The sequence below is a fragment of the Balaenoptera ricei genome, chromosome 13 (assembly GCF_028023285.1).
Source record: "Balaenoptera ricei isolate mBalRic1 chromosome 13, mBalRic1.hap2, whole genome shotgun sequence".
Taxonomy (NCBI): domain Eukaryota; kingdom Metazoa; phylum Chordata; class Mammalia; order Artiodactyla; family Balaenopteridae; genus Balaenoptera; species Balaenoptera ricei.
In genome coordinates this window covers 44683106-44698632 of record NC_082651.1, presented here as the reverse complement: position 1 = coordinate 44698632, position 15527 = coordinate 44683106, and the positions used below count along the sequence as shown (strand labels likewise).

Sequence of the window (15527 nt, the reverse complement as noted above, 5' to 3'; positions counted from 1 at the left end):
TTGCTGATTAATCATTTGCTTCTTATTATCTTTTTCCAGAACATCAGTTAACAATAGACACACAGTTCCATCTTCTTATACTTAATACTGCTCCAGTATTTCTCAGCACCTGAATTCTTTTCCACCAGCATGCAATTCTAATTCACTGCCAGTGAAACTTTTAACTATGGCACTGCTACGTTGTTATTTGTGCCAGGAGTTAACTGCTTACCTTCTGCTGGTGATGGACTCTTTATTGGCAACTGGGCAGCAAGTGATCCAGCTCTAAAATTTCACTCCAGCATCTGCTTTCTTGACCACTTGTGGCACCAACTGTTGCAAGTTGGGTTCCCTTGGAAGTGGATCCTGAGATGGAGAATAGCATGCTGGTGAATTACTAGGAAGCGAGCTTGGAATTAACACCTGTGGAAGTAAAGGGAGGAAAACAGGATTGGGTAGAGGGACAAGTCGTGCCACACTGCAACCTCAAAGGAGGGTTCAGCTCTCCCTCCAGTGAGATCTGAAACTAGTATGACCCTTCAAAATTGTCCCAAGTTGAGGAAGGGAGTCTTTATGTCCTGTGTAGTAAAAAAATTAACCTGGTCCAAAGAGAAGTCTTGCCTTTGTCCCCAGTTCCTGGAAGGTCATAACTAAGCCCTTGGAATGTCCTGCCTGATAAAAGTGTTTTTATTTACCTAAGAGCCTTGGGCCACAGCAGATAGTTTCACAGTGTGATTTATGGTAGGTTTATTGGGTCACAAGGTATCAGCTTGATCTCTAGAGAAGTTGGGGACTGATGTCAGCCATGTGGGCACTCAACCGTGTCCATGTGATGGAACCCTAAATAAAAACTCTGGACACTAAGGCTCAGGTGCACTTACCAGGCTGGCAATACTCCATGGGTTTTGTCACATATTGTTGCTAGGGCATTTAGTGCTGTCTGCAGTTCCCCTGGGAGAGGATGATTGGAAGCTCCATGAGTGGAACTTTCCTGGACTCTATCCTATGAGTCTCCACCATGGATGATTTCAATCTGTATCCTTTCATTGTAATAAACTGTAACCATGATCATAACAGATTTCAGTGAGTTCTGTGAGTCCTTCTAGTGAATTATTTAACTTGAGAGTAGTCTTAGAGATGCTCGAACCCTGGAATTAGTGTCAGGAATGAGGGTGGTTTTGGGGAATTTTGTATATCCTGATTTTGATCAGTGATTGGATGTGATATGTATCACCCCTGGAAGGATGGTAACTTTGGGTGTGGTTTTCTTCTACCAAGGCAAACCCAGGAGGGGGCTGGCAGCTGGGGGTTTTCTGCTAGTAATGGTCCCACAGACTGGGGAATGAAGCTTTTCATTCCTGAAGAAGGCAAGTACATCATAGCATCCACCACAGTGGGACAGGCATTAGTCATCAGATGTAAAGGACTGGATTAACATTTCTTTGAAAGGAAGGAAGAAGATTCACATAGCCACTAAATGGGAAGAAAGTTGTATTACTGTCTCATTTTTTGGAATACTAGAAAATGGAATGCTTGTTTCCTGGACAGAATCTGTGTCATTTTGCATCCCTCCATGACTTTCTGGAGTTAGTCATTCAATGCTGATTTCTAATGACCAAAAGCATTATCATAATCAGCACCCATGGCTCCTTGTTTGAACCCCTCTCAGCAAGTATCCACGTACTGACTTTAACAGTTCTCCTAAGATGTGAAACCTAAATGTAAAAGTCAGAAACCAAAACCATTGCATTGCTATGTGTCACTTTGTCTATGAAGTAGACAGTCCCTTTGCGATTTACATCATGCTGAACAGGGCCAAAGAAATAATCTGAAGCCATGGGTGGGTGTCAAGATTGCATTAGCCTCATAAGAACACAATGCTAACAGTAGACACCTATTAGCTGTAATAAGTAATGACCATCCAATACACACCCAATTTCAAGTCAAATTTGTTAAAGCCTTCTGCTATAGGTCTGTGGCCACTGATCAAAATGTACAACAGCTGTTAAAGCTTTAATGGGGATTTCAAAAGGTCATCAAGTTTTCCTTGGCCTTCCTTATTGCCTGCCTCTGCCCCACTCCAAAGTTGGAATGATTTCTCCTGTCTAGATAGCTTTGTTTTTATTAAACATCACTCCAAAGTTGGAATGATTTCTCCTGTCTAGAAAGCTTTGTTTTTATTAAACATCTCTAGACAAAGAGTTTCCACAACTTCCCTTGGTAATCACTTCCCCTGTTCTTTAATCTTGAAGTTTAAGTGAAAAAAAAAAAAATTTAAGACATTTCCTTCTGTCAGACTGCCAATGAAAAAATATATGGGTTAGTCTGCTCTGGTCTGAGTTAAGTGTTCAGTAAATATGGAAATTCTTTTTCTCTTCCTCTTACCTCTTCAGACTCTTAGCAAGCAGTCACATTAGTATTCTACTAACCCTAGCAAAGTAAATAGCTGCTACTTTCCCTGATGTCTCTCCTAAATCAAATGACTTATCATGGCTACACAAAAGAGCTGGGTTTCCACTTAGGAACCACAGAGGGATGGATCCATGCCAAAATCCAAATTCTCTTCCAGAAAGGGCTCTGGTAAAGAAGGGTCTTCCCCCAAAACAAATCCATTCATAAGTCCTAAACAGAGTTGGCATTAAGTCCACAATTGAAGGATAGCCTTCTTTTTCAAAGCTGGGTGCAAGATAGAGGGTTTTTTTCCCTAATTAAACAGTTAGCTGACTTCTCTTCCATCTTTATCATGACAGATGGATGCTTAAATATAAGATTTGGGATTTAATGTTTATTTTAAACTGTACTATTTTATAGCATTAAAACGTATTCCAGTCATCACTATAATTACTAAACATGCAAAATAGATTATGATAATGCAAGCTGAACTTGAATTTTAGAAGATAAAAGTGGAAGAAACAGTAATTCTTAAGCACCTTTCAACACTCAAAAACAGGCTGTAAGATCATCTGTCTCTCAAGTCTACAAACACAAATGCTCACAGTAAGCAGGTAGGCAGGAAGGCCAGTAATGCAATCATGAGTGCTGAGGACTCGAACACTTGGAGCAAAGGCCCACATGAAGGAGGTAGCTGCTACGCAGAAACATAGGACTGTTTTCTTACCAGGATGCCATCCCAGTGTCTCCAGATCTTCTGATTTTCCCAGAGAAGCTGGAGATTCAGGTTTCATGTAAAATTTAATCATTGTTAAAACTCACAATTCTGGGAGGCAAACAGAACCCTTCTGAATGCCAGATTTAGCCATTAACCACCGGTGTGTAACCTCTCAACTAGAAATAGGTGAGGTTCTGGTTATTAGGTAGAAGGTAGCTTAGTAGACACCCAAGATCCGTCCCAACTCTGCAAAATACTGCTGAACAGTAAATCACCCCAAATTTAGTGGTATAAAACAACAAAGATTTTCTTATGCTCAGGATTCTGTGGTCAGAAATTTGGACAGGACACGATGAGGATGATCTGCCCGTGCTTCACAGTGTCTGAGCTTTGGCAGGGAAGATTCGAACTTTTGGAGGTAAATGAATGATGAGGACTGGAATCATCTAGAGCTTCAGTTGCATGTCTAGCACCTGGATTGGGATGTCTCAAAGTTTGGGCTTAGCCAGAACTGTCAACTATAGCTGTGATGCTTACAAATATGGCTACTCCATGTGTTTTGGGCTTCTACCTAACATGGTGGCATCTGAATAGAAAACTTCTTACCTGGTGGCTCAGGGTTCCAAATGTTCCAGCAAATAAAGCAGAAGCTCATGGCCTTCTGTGACCCAGCTTCAAAAGTCACATAGCATCACTTACGTCGTTGTCTACTGGTTGCAGCAGTCCGAGCCCACCCAGATTTAAAGGGAGGGCACGTAGACGAACTGCTCAATGTTAAAAGAGTCAAGATTTTGCAGCCATTTTTTTAAAACCACCCCAGGTAGGAAAAGCTTATGTTTGATGCGGGAAAGATCTGTATTCAAATCCTAGCTCTACTTTTTACAGAGCATGATTGAGCAAATCATTTAACATCATTGATCCCCAATTTCCTCAGAAGATTAGAAATGTGTGTGAAGTCCATGATATATTGTGCATGCTCAGTGAATAGTAACTATTCTTTCCATTTTTTTATTGAAGTATAGTTGATTTACAATATCATGTTAGTTTTAGATGTACAACAAAATTATTCAGATAGATATATATGGATATATAGATATATATTCTTTTTCAGATTCTTTCCCATTATAGGTTATTACAAGACATTGAATATAGTTTTCTGTGCTATAGAGTAAGTCCTTGTTATTTATCTATTTTATATATAGTACTGTGTATCTGTTAATCCCATACTCTGTTTTATCCCTCCCCCACCCTTTCCCCTTTAGTGACCATACATTTGTTTTCTTTGTCTGTGAGTCTGTTTCTGTTTTGTAAACAAATTCATTTGTATTATTTTTTTAGATTCCACATATAAGTGATGGCATATATTTGCCTTTCTCTATCTGACTTACTACACGTAGTATGATAATCTCAAGGTCTATCCATGTTGCTGAAATGGCATTATTTAATTCTTTTTTATGGCTGAGTAGTATTCGATCGTATATATATACCACATCTTCTTTATCCATTCATCTGTTGATGGACACTTAGGTTGCTTCCATGTCTTGGCTGTTGTACATAGTGCTGCTATGAACATTGGGGTACTTGTATCTTTTTGAATTAGAGTTTTTGTCTTTTCCGAGTACATGCCCAGGAGTGGGATTCCTAGATCATACAGTAACTCCATTTTTAGTTTTTTTTAGGACGCTCCATACTGTTCTCCATAGTGGCTGCACAATTTACATTCCCACCAACAGTGTAGGAGGGTTCCCTTTTCTCCACACTCTCTCTAGCATTTATTATCTGTAGATTTTTGATGATGGCCACTCTGACTGGTGTGAGGTGGTACCTCACTATAGTTTTGATTTGCATTTCTCTAATAATTCGTGATATTGAACATCTTTTCATGTGCCTGTTGGCCACATGTACATCTGTTCTTTCCATTTTTATCATATTGTAGAGGAAGATGATATGGACTTTCTTAACTGGATTCCCTTTGTAGCTTTTCAGAATTTATTGCAGGGTCAGTGACTAATTTGACAGGCATTTTATTTACTGACAACACACCCTGAGTGCTTAAGAAAGGTAAACTGCAAACAAAATCATGACCCAACTAGAGTACAACAAAGCATTCTCATACCAGTCTCATGATGGTCTATTTTGAGCAAGCAAACATCCTTTGAAAATGGCTGCTTGCTCTGGAGTCTCAAAAACAACCACCAGTCTGTAGGTTTTAGAAGGAGAGAGAGGACTCTAGAAATAGTGGGAGGTTGAGTAAAGATGGAAATGATCTTACAGTGTTTATCCGCCTTAAGTTGAAGGAGCCTCTTAGTATCTGCATATGTCATAAATAATATAATCACCTCTGTGCAATTGGATAGTGCTAATGGAACCAGTGAGGCCCACAGTATATAATATTTATTTGAAAGAGAAAATGATTTCATTTTCATTTTATTTCTGGTACAGCCAAGCATTCGAGTAGCACAAGATGAGCCTTTCAATTACATGTTTAATTCATTCAGATGATTTGTGCACAGCAAGGAGATTTTAATCCCAGGGATTCTTAGTAAGAATGTCCTTAGGTTAGTATGTTCTCAAAGGCTTCTTAGATTGGATTCTACTTAACGCCATCTTGCAGACTAAGCTATAGAGTCAGAAAGCCCACCAAAGGCCCAACAAGTAATAGTAAAACTTCCCTCTGCTACGTCAGTTCCTCAGAGATGGCTGCTCACACCTCCCGGGTCAGACCAGCTCGCAAGCTGAGCCTACACTAGGATCTAGTATCTCTCACATTTTTAAAAATAGTAGTACAGTTTTATTTGACCAATAAACAAATCCAGATTATAGTGAGAAAGTTCAACACAGCTTTATAAGTAATTGATTAATCTAGTATACCAAAAAAAAAAAATCAGTAAACATTTGTGGAAGATCTGAATAACACAACTAGCAAACCTGATAAAATTATCACGGTTATAATACTATAAGCCAAAACTCTAGAGTATATCATTATAGAGTACGTAGATCATTTGCAAAACAAGATTATGTTCTTATCCATAAGACAAATCTCAACAAATTTCAAAGAATATCATGCAGAATATTTTTTCTGATTACAGTAAAATGCAACTAGAAATCAGTTTAAAGATGTTTTTACAGTCCACGTATCATAGGCAGTTTTTTAAAAGGTAAAATAGACTTTATTATTTAATTTTTATTAATACTATAAAACCCTTTTAATCATGTAAGAAATCATTTGTATCATTTTTTTTAGATTTCACATATAAGTGATATCATATGATCACATTTGTAATTAAACAGTCTTTTGTGTCATCATTTGTAATTGTGTAGGCTCCACACTAGAATGTAAACCCCATGTGGTCAGAGACCACGTCTTACTTATCTCCAGTGCCCAACACAATGCCTGACTCATGGTAAGTCTTTGATACAATTTGGTGCATAGTTTTCAATACAGCACTGTTTATTCTGGAAAAATAAATTAGAAAATATACATAAGATAGTATCTTATGGAGCAATTACCATTTATGATATAGATACATAGTTATTGACCTGAAAAGGCATCCATGGATTTGTTTTCCAAAACTGGTTATAAAACAATATACATATTAGGTAGTAGTAGAATGTAGTGCTTAAAAGTAGTAGATGAATGTGGGTAAGCAACTTACCCTCAATGAGCATCAAAAGAGGGACTAGGGGCTTCCCTGGTGGCGCAGTGGTTGAGAACCTGCCTGCCAATGCAGGGGACACGGGTTCCAGCCCTGGTCTGGGAAGATCCCACATGCCGCGGAGCAACTAGGCCCGTGAGCCACAACTACTGAGCCTGCGCGTCTGGAGCCTGTGCTCCGCAACAAGAGAGGTCACGATAGTGAGAGGCCCGCGCACCGCGATGAAGAGTGGCCCCCGCTTGCCGCAACTAGAGAAAGCCCTAGCACAGAAACGAAGACCCAACATAGCAATCAATCAATCAATAAATCTTTAAAAAAAAAAAAAAAAAGAGGGACTAATAATAATCTCAAGTGTGAAGGGCTGTTAGAAGGATGAGTGAGAAAATTGACTAGATAAAATAAAGTAAAAATAAAATAATAAAAAATCTCAGCAAAGTACCTGAGATATATACTAAGTGCATGATTGATAAATATTAGTTGTATTGGAGATTACAACCTCCATTTATGGAGAAAAGTACTTTTCTGTGTGTATATAAACAACTCAAAACTATTCACATCAAATTGTTAACATGAAAACGTTGGTAGGATTTTAGATTTTTTTAATTTTCTTTTTTTATTTTTGTCTATTTTCTGGACAATAAGGCTATTTTAATCTGGGGGTGGGGATAATAACTTAGTTTTCTTCTGTAACTCTAGCTGCCTGACCCTTTATTACAAAGCAGAATATTTTGGAGATGGCTTGTCCAGAAAAATGATCTCAAACTTATGTGAGTGAGGAAGACCAAATGAAGGTTTCAAATGGCTGACTGAAGAAAAGTGTTTGCCTGGTCACATTCTCCAAATTCCGTGGACGTGACAGAGGAAATGTGCAAACAAAATAAATTTTAGCAGAGCTGAAAAACCAAGAGTTGCCACTAGCAAATCAGAACCTTGAGAATCTTCTAGAAAAAGAAGATGGAAACAGATCTAAAGAATCCAGACTTCCAGAAAGGAAGTAAGAAGTCCTCCAAGAAAGAACTCTAAAACAATCCAATGATCAGAGGCAGTAGGGATAGAAGAAGGAATAGGTGATAGGCCTGGGCAATGTTTTAAGAGTGGAGGAACGGTGTTCCTGCCCAGGTAGAGTGCCTGGTGCTGGCTTTGACCTCAAGTGCAGCTCTGCACTATGGGAATTTTGACACAGGAGACTCAGAGTAGATACTGGGGCTGGAACAAAGCAATTCCCTAAATATTTTGGGCTACCTCAAGGGAAGATACTGACCTTCATCTGAAGACAAACTACTGGTTGCCTTAAAGGGTCTAGCCTACCAGGACCCATAACTGTTCTTCATTCCAGAACGAACACCAACACCACCAACCAGAAGTGTAGTGATCATCAAGAGAAACAGGGATTTCCATGTGCACTAGAAAAAAACATATCTGAGCTGTCAATTCTGTCCATTTATATGCACTCATCTAAAAACATGAAGTGCCATGAAGTATTGTCAAACATTCAATGGAAATCAATAGTTGACAGAGTGAAGGGAAGGTGAAAAGGAAAGAAGGAAGGAGGGAGGAAAGGAAAAGGGAAAAAAGAAAACAAACAAATAATTTCAGCATGTCTGGAGGAATCTCTGAACTCCAGCATTTAAGAGAAAATTTTTAATAATCAATAGAGAGGGTAAAAAAAGGTTATGTTCAGAAGAACAAGAATCTGCCTGGCATAAGGCTTCTCCTCTGTAACTAGGCTCTAGAGCGCCATGGAGCAATGTCTTCAAAGTTCTCATGAAATACCATTCATTATGAACCAAGAATTCTCAAATTAACTATCATTTAAGTGTCAGGGCCAAATAAAGACATTTTCATACACATGAGTCCTCTGATGTTTTAAAATTCAGAAAACTATTCTGAACAGATTATATAAGTATAGACAATATTAAGATGGAAAATGAATCTACGAAAGAGAAAGGATTGTTTTAAAAAATAGTGGTAGATAAAAATAAAGTATAGTTAATGCTAAGTAATTTAAATAGCATGGCTGTTAACCTTAAGCAATTTGTAAGACAGCAGTGGAAGTCGCACCCCAGCTCTTAAATACTTGGCTTGGAAGTGGCACTCTAACTCGTGGCACTGAGAACCTGCTGGTCAGAACTAGTTTATAGCACATTTAACTGCAAGGCGCTAGGAAATCTGGGAGAGTGCATGAATATTATATTAAATGAATATGAAAGGTCCTCAATAGTTCATAATGATTTTATCTTCCCAACGGACTATATCTTTCAACAACATGTTATGTCCCTCTTTAGCCATATAATGGCTTTCATATTGGAATCTATATTTCTAGAAATTAATATTGACCTCTCTATCTTTTTTCTGTTACAAGTTGTTTATTTTCAGTTTTTCTGTGTCATTTTTGTGTGTGTGTCTCTAGTGTACATCAAATACCTGAAATCTATTCTCTAACTCAATCTGTCTCTACATTTAATAGGCTATTTTAATATAACCACCTTTATTTTGTTACCTGATATTTGATAACTGATAACTGTTCCCATTCCTGTTACCTTTTTTTTCCTATGAGCTATCATTGCATTGTTTCTTCTTTTGCCTTCCTCTTTAATTTTTGCTGATTAAAGAAGTTTTTTGTTTCCTTTTTTGCTCTAGTGGTTTAAAAATAACTTGTTCTATTTCCACTTTTCTCAAGATTAAATTTACACTGAACACATGTATTTTAAATGTTTTAATTAAAAGTTTTATTAAAGGTTGAAAAATAATTTGTACATACAAGCTCTTCTTGAAACAAGGCAAGATGCTTATCATGCTTTCAACCACTCCTTCCCTTTGCCTCCTCCTATGTTTGTTGAAAACATTTGAATTCTTGTTTCCTGTTTTTATTATTACTATGATTATTTTAAAGTTAGGCCTCTATTTACTAATAAACCATTTAAAATTGCCAAGTAGGGTTTGGCATTTAATTTAATGGCGTTAAAAAGTAGGGTTTATTCAGGGAATATAATGAGGGTTCAAATTTAGGACATTTACTATTGCAACTCCCTATATTTACTTAGTAAATAAATTTCCCTTAACTTGATAACAGGAGTTACAGAAAACATCATACTTTAGGGTGAAATAGTAGAGTCATTTGATTAAAACTCAAAACAGGGAAAGATGCTACACAACATTATTCTGGAAGTTTCAGTAAATACAATTAGATAAGGAAGGTGGATAAAACTCATAAGTAGGGAGGGAGATGCAAGGGAAGGGATATGGGGATATATGTATCTGTATAGCTGATTCACTTTGTTATAAAGCAGAAACTAACACACCATTGTAAAGCAATTCTACTCCAATAAAGATGTTTAAAAAAAAAAAAAACTCATAAGTATTGGAGAAAAAGAGACAGAACTGCCATTATTGTCAGTTGACGTGATTATCTTTTTTTTTTTAACAAATAAACCAAAAAACATAGAGACCTAATAAGAAGGCTCAGTAAGGCAGCCAATTATAAGATTAACATTTTAAAAAATCAGTAGCTTTGTACTTCAAAAAAAAAATCTGATAGAAATTGCAATGAAATTTCAAAATCCCCAGAGGAAAAAAAAACTATGAAATACCTAGAAATAACCAAATAAAAAGATGCACAAACTTTGTGAAGAAAACTATTTTACTGAGGTACTAAAAAAAATTTTTCCAGATGAATGGGAAGACTAAATTTTGTAAAATATCAATTCTCCCATAATTAATTTATAAACTCAGAGACATGCCAGTCAGAACATCAACAGGGTTTTCAACGGAACTTGAAAAGGTGAATCTAAAATTCACAAGTGCGCAAAAAATGGCCAAGGTGAGAAATGTCAGTATTTTATAGGGTGATATTCACATGATACTAAACAATGAAATAGAATACACAGGTTTAAAACCAAATGCAAATTTAGTATATGACCACAAAAGGGTGAACTAGATAATAGATGATACTGGGACAAATGGTTATCCAATTGGGAAAAAGGTATAAAATTAGATTCTTACCTTACACTATATGCAAGAATAGATCCTGGTTAGATTAAAAATCTTAATATTAAAAAGTTACCAGAAGAAAGTTTGAGATAAGAACTTTATAATCTTGGGGAATGTTTTCCTAAGCAAAACATAAAATGTATGAATCATAAAAGGAAAAGTTACTGATTTGACGACTCACAAATTTAAAGCATCTCTAAGGCAAACAACACCATAAACACACTTCAAAGAAAAGCAATAAACCAAGAAGAAAGATTTGCACCATAATAAAGTCACTATCCATTCATAAAGAGTGCCCACAAATCGGTAAGAACAATTTTTCTAAAAAGGAAACCAGATATGATTAGGTAATTAACAGAAGAAACACACATGGCAAATAAGAAAGGATATTCAACCTCATTAGGAATCACAGAAGTGAATATTAAAGCAATAGAATGATACACTTTTTTCTCCCAGAATGGCAAAATTTTTAAAGATTGATTGTATTTATTTATGAAAAGAATGTGATAAAATGGATAAACATACATTGTGGTGGGAATGCAACTCAGCGTAGGCTTCTTGGTGGCCGCCTTGACAGTATGTAGCCAAACCTGCAGACCCTGGGCTCTTCCACTTCTGAAAATAGATCCCACGAAACACTCACACAGATGGCCCAAGGCAAGCCACGAGTACTGAAATATTCACTGATCCTTGTTCATCTGGATTCAGTTCAATGGTCATCACTAGGAGGATAGTTACAACAAAGGCGCTATAATGCACTCACAAAGACCATGAAGGTCGAGCCAGATAGACACAGGTGGAAAGATGTCCAAGACGCACTGTTAAGAGAAAAACCAAATCACAAAATGATACAAATGGTTGGATCCTTTTATCTTTTTAAACTACATACATGTTTGTTTTATATCTATATATAAATGCACAGAAAAAAATTCTGAATGATAAAAACCAAATGGTTAGCAGTGGTTCCCCACAGGGAAGAGAACAGCATCTAGGAAAGAAATGAATGGGTGCTTTGATTTTTTATCCTGTATACATCTGTACTGTTCAAACTTTTACAGGGAGCAAGTATTCACATATTACTTCTATAATTTTCTTAAAAAGAAATTAAGATCAAATAGCGCCAAACTTCCCTGTTCTGTCACTAACTTTGAGAAGGAACTACTACTACTCACTGGGTCCTCTCCGAAGAGCTCACATCCACTGGGGGTAAGGCAGCTAAAATGACATGGCATTGTGAAAAGAGCTTCAAATGCACTCTGTGAACAAAAGCCTTACTCCAAACTTGATCTTGTTTTCCCAGTTTATTTTCCCATTGCCCCACATGTGTGTTTGTGTCTGACTACTCTGTGTGTGTCTCTGTGAGCGCCCTTAAACCCTGATGGAGAATATCAGTAAGTATCGTGAATAGCAGAGGGTCCTGAGTCTGAAGCTCTGGGATACAGATCACTCACAGGTCCATTCAATAGCTGTGAAATATGGAACGAGTCTCGGCTTCTCCACACCTTGTGTTCTCCATCTGTAAAATGCAGTGGCTGGCCCAGTGCTGTCAGAGTCCCTTTCCAGCTCTTAACCTTCAGGGTTCCTGTTCCAGGCTCCCTCTGCCCTCCACATCCTAAAGGCGCTGCGACAGGAAAGTGTGAAGTCCCTTCATCAGCATGGATCATTGGGACTTGACTATATTTCCATGTGGGGCCAGGGGCTGATGAGGAATTAATGATTCACAAGTCTGCTGTCAGAAGTTACGTGGCAACCATTTTTATTTCCCCCACGACAAGGCTCATTTGGAAGACACGTGGATAATTCATGCTGGGGGCCTCTCTGTGAGGGTCCGGTGTGGTTCCTGGCCATCGGTCACAGTGACCCACAGATCTGAGCCAGGTGTCCCCTCCTGGTGATACCGACCAGGGCTCTTGCCTTCCCCAATCAATAGAAACTGATTAGAGGCCAGACAAGAAATTCAGGCCAGCCTTCAATAAAGCCCCTGCTGCAGCAGCGGGGAGCGAGAACAAACAACAGGTTCCCTTGCTTGCAAGCTCTCTGAGGTGGCGTGGGGCGAGCTTGTTCCTTATATGCGGTGAAGGTAGGGGTGTGTCCAGGGATCGGGCCACAGGGGTGGCTTAGGTGTTTTGCCCACCCCTCTGGTGGTGTTGTGTGCAGGCGGCATGTTCAGTACCCTGCTTTTGCTCCCAACACCCTGTTTTCGCTCCAGGGTCTTCCAAAGCGGCAGTTGAGTTTTTTTGGTCTCTTTGTATTTTTGTCCAGAATTTGCCTCAACTGCACATGCATGCAGTTATTTTTAGTCCCATACAGTTTCTTTGTATTTTGTTGCTCAAGGATAGGTGTGTCCAGGTACAAGCACTGCAGTACCGCAGCAAAGGGTTCCAGGTCCCAGCCTGTCTCACTGGGAGCAAATAATCTCTGGTTGGTCTGCCCTTCTCAGTAAAACCACCAATCCTCCTGTCACACCAATCACCCTTGGTTCTTTTTTGTTTTGCTTTCATATTTACATATCTTCCTCACCTGATTTACCATGTATAAATATAGCACATCTATAAGAATATATATATATATAATATGCACAACTTTAAAACTAATGAAAATGCTGGAGAGGATGTGGAGAAGAGGGAACCCTTCTACATTGTTGGTGGGAATGTAAATTGGTACAGCCACTATGGAAAGCAGTATGGAGGTTCCTTAAAAAACTAAAAACAGAGCTGCCACATGATCCAGCAATTCCACTACTGGGCATATATCAAGAGAAAACACTAATTTGAAAAGATACATGCATGGGGTTGAGATATATACACTACTAGATATAAAATAGATAACTAATAAGGACCTACTGTATAGCACAGGGAACTCTACTCAATACTCTGTAATGACCTATATGGGAAAAGGATCTAAAAAAGAGTGGATATATGTATATGTATAACTGATTCACTTTGTTGTATGCCTGAAACTAACACAACATTGTAAATCAACTATATGCCAATAAAAATTATTTTTTAAAGAAAAGAAAAGATACATGCACCCTATTGTTCATAGCAGCACTATTTACAATAGCCAAGACATGGAAGCAACCTAAATGTCCATCAACAGATGAATAGATAAAGAAGATGTGATATATACACACACACACAATGGAGTATTACTCAGCCATAAATATGAATGAAATAAGCCATTTGCAGCAACATGGATGGACCTAGAGATTATCATACTAAGTGAAGTAAGTCAGAAAGAGAACGACAAATACCATTATATGTGGAATCTAAAATATGATACAGGGGCTTCCCTGGTAGTGCAATGGTTAAGAATCCGCCTGCCAATGCAAGGCACACAGCTTCAAGCCCTGGTCTGGGAAGATCCCAGGTGCCGTGGAGCATCTAAGCCCACACGCCACAACTACTGAAGCCCGCGCGCCTAGAGCCCGTGCGCAAAAAGAGAAGCCACCGCAATGAGAAGTTCGCACACCGCAACAAAGAGTAGCCCCCGCTCACCGCAACTAGAGAAAGTCCACACACAGCAACGAAGACCCAACGCAGCCAAAAATAAAATAAAATAATTTTTTTTTAATAATTAAATAAAATATGATACAAATGAACTTATTTACAAAATAGAAACAGACTCACAGACATAGAAAACAAACCGATGGTTACCAAAAAGGAAAGGGGGGGATAAATTAGGAGTTTGGGATTGACAGATACAAACTACTATATATAAAATAGATAAACAACAAGCATCTACTGTATAGCGCATGGAACTATATTTAATATCCTGTAATAAATCATAATAGAAAAGAATATGAAAAAGTATATAGGTATATATACATGAATCACTTTGCTGTATACCAAAAACTAACACAACACTGTAAATCAACTATACTTCAAAAAAAAATAAAATAAAATAATAAAACTAATGATACAACAAATATCCACATAACCTCTGTCGTGTCTCCACACACCCACCTCCCCATCTCATGACAAGTATTGCTCTTCCAACTAATCAGTGTTCACTAATATCCTGATTTTTTTGTCTTTCATAATTTTCTTGTTTTTCTTTACACTTTTACCAAATATGTAGCATTATCTTTTTTTTATTTTTATTTATTTATTTTTTTTTAAATTTTTTTATTTATTTATTTATTTTTGATTTATGGCTGTGTTGGGTCTTCGTTTCTGTGCGAGGGCTTTCTCTAGTTGTGGCAAGTGGGGGCCACTCTTCATCGTGGTGCGCGGGCCTCTCATTATCGCGGCCTCTCCTGTTGCGGAGCACAGGCTCCAGACGCGCAGCCTCAGCAATTGTGGCTCACGGGCCTAGTTGCTCTGCAGCATGTGGGATCTTCCCAGACCAGGGCTCGAACCCGTGTCCCCTGCATTGGCAGGCAGATTCTCAACCACTGCGCCACCAGGGAAGCCCATAGCATTACCTTTTAAACGAACAATTTTTTTCATAAAGTTCCTATGAGGATTAAATGAGATAATACTTAAAATCCTTAGCACAATGCGTGACACATATCAAGTACTCAAAAATGTCATCTATTGTCATGATTCTTTTAAATTTCCATTAATATAACGCAGGAGATCTTTCATTTATTCAATAATTCATCTCATTCATTTCTTAATCACCTACTATGTGTCATCTCATCTCTACAATGGTAGATGCTGTAAAGACATACAGTTTGGGGCGGGTTTTTTTTCATCTTTTGACCTTTTATTTTTAAATAATTATAGACTCACGAGAACTTGTAAAAAGAGTACAGGGAGGTTCTGTGTACCCATCACCCAGCTTCTGCA

At 38.0% G+C, this 15527-nt stretch overlaps 1 long non-coding RNA gene across 2 annotated transcripts in view; it reads right to left on the bottom strand.

Annotated features, from left to right (window-relative positions):
• Window positions 1–329: 329 nt before the first annotated feature.
• LOC132377178 (uncharacterized) overlaps window positions 330–15527 on the bottom strand; it is a 32350-nt gene continuing 17152 nt past the window's right edge. Inside the window, exon 4 of one of the 2 annotated variants that reach the window (XR_009506559.1) lies at window positions 330–402. This is a non-coding gene — a long non-coding RNA (uncharacterized LOC132377178). Of the gene's footprint in view, window positions 403–11494; window positions 11553–15527 lie in introns of those variants that run through there. The other variant, XR_009506558.1, reaches the window with a different exon arrangement.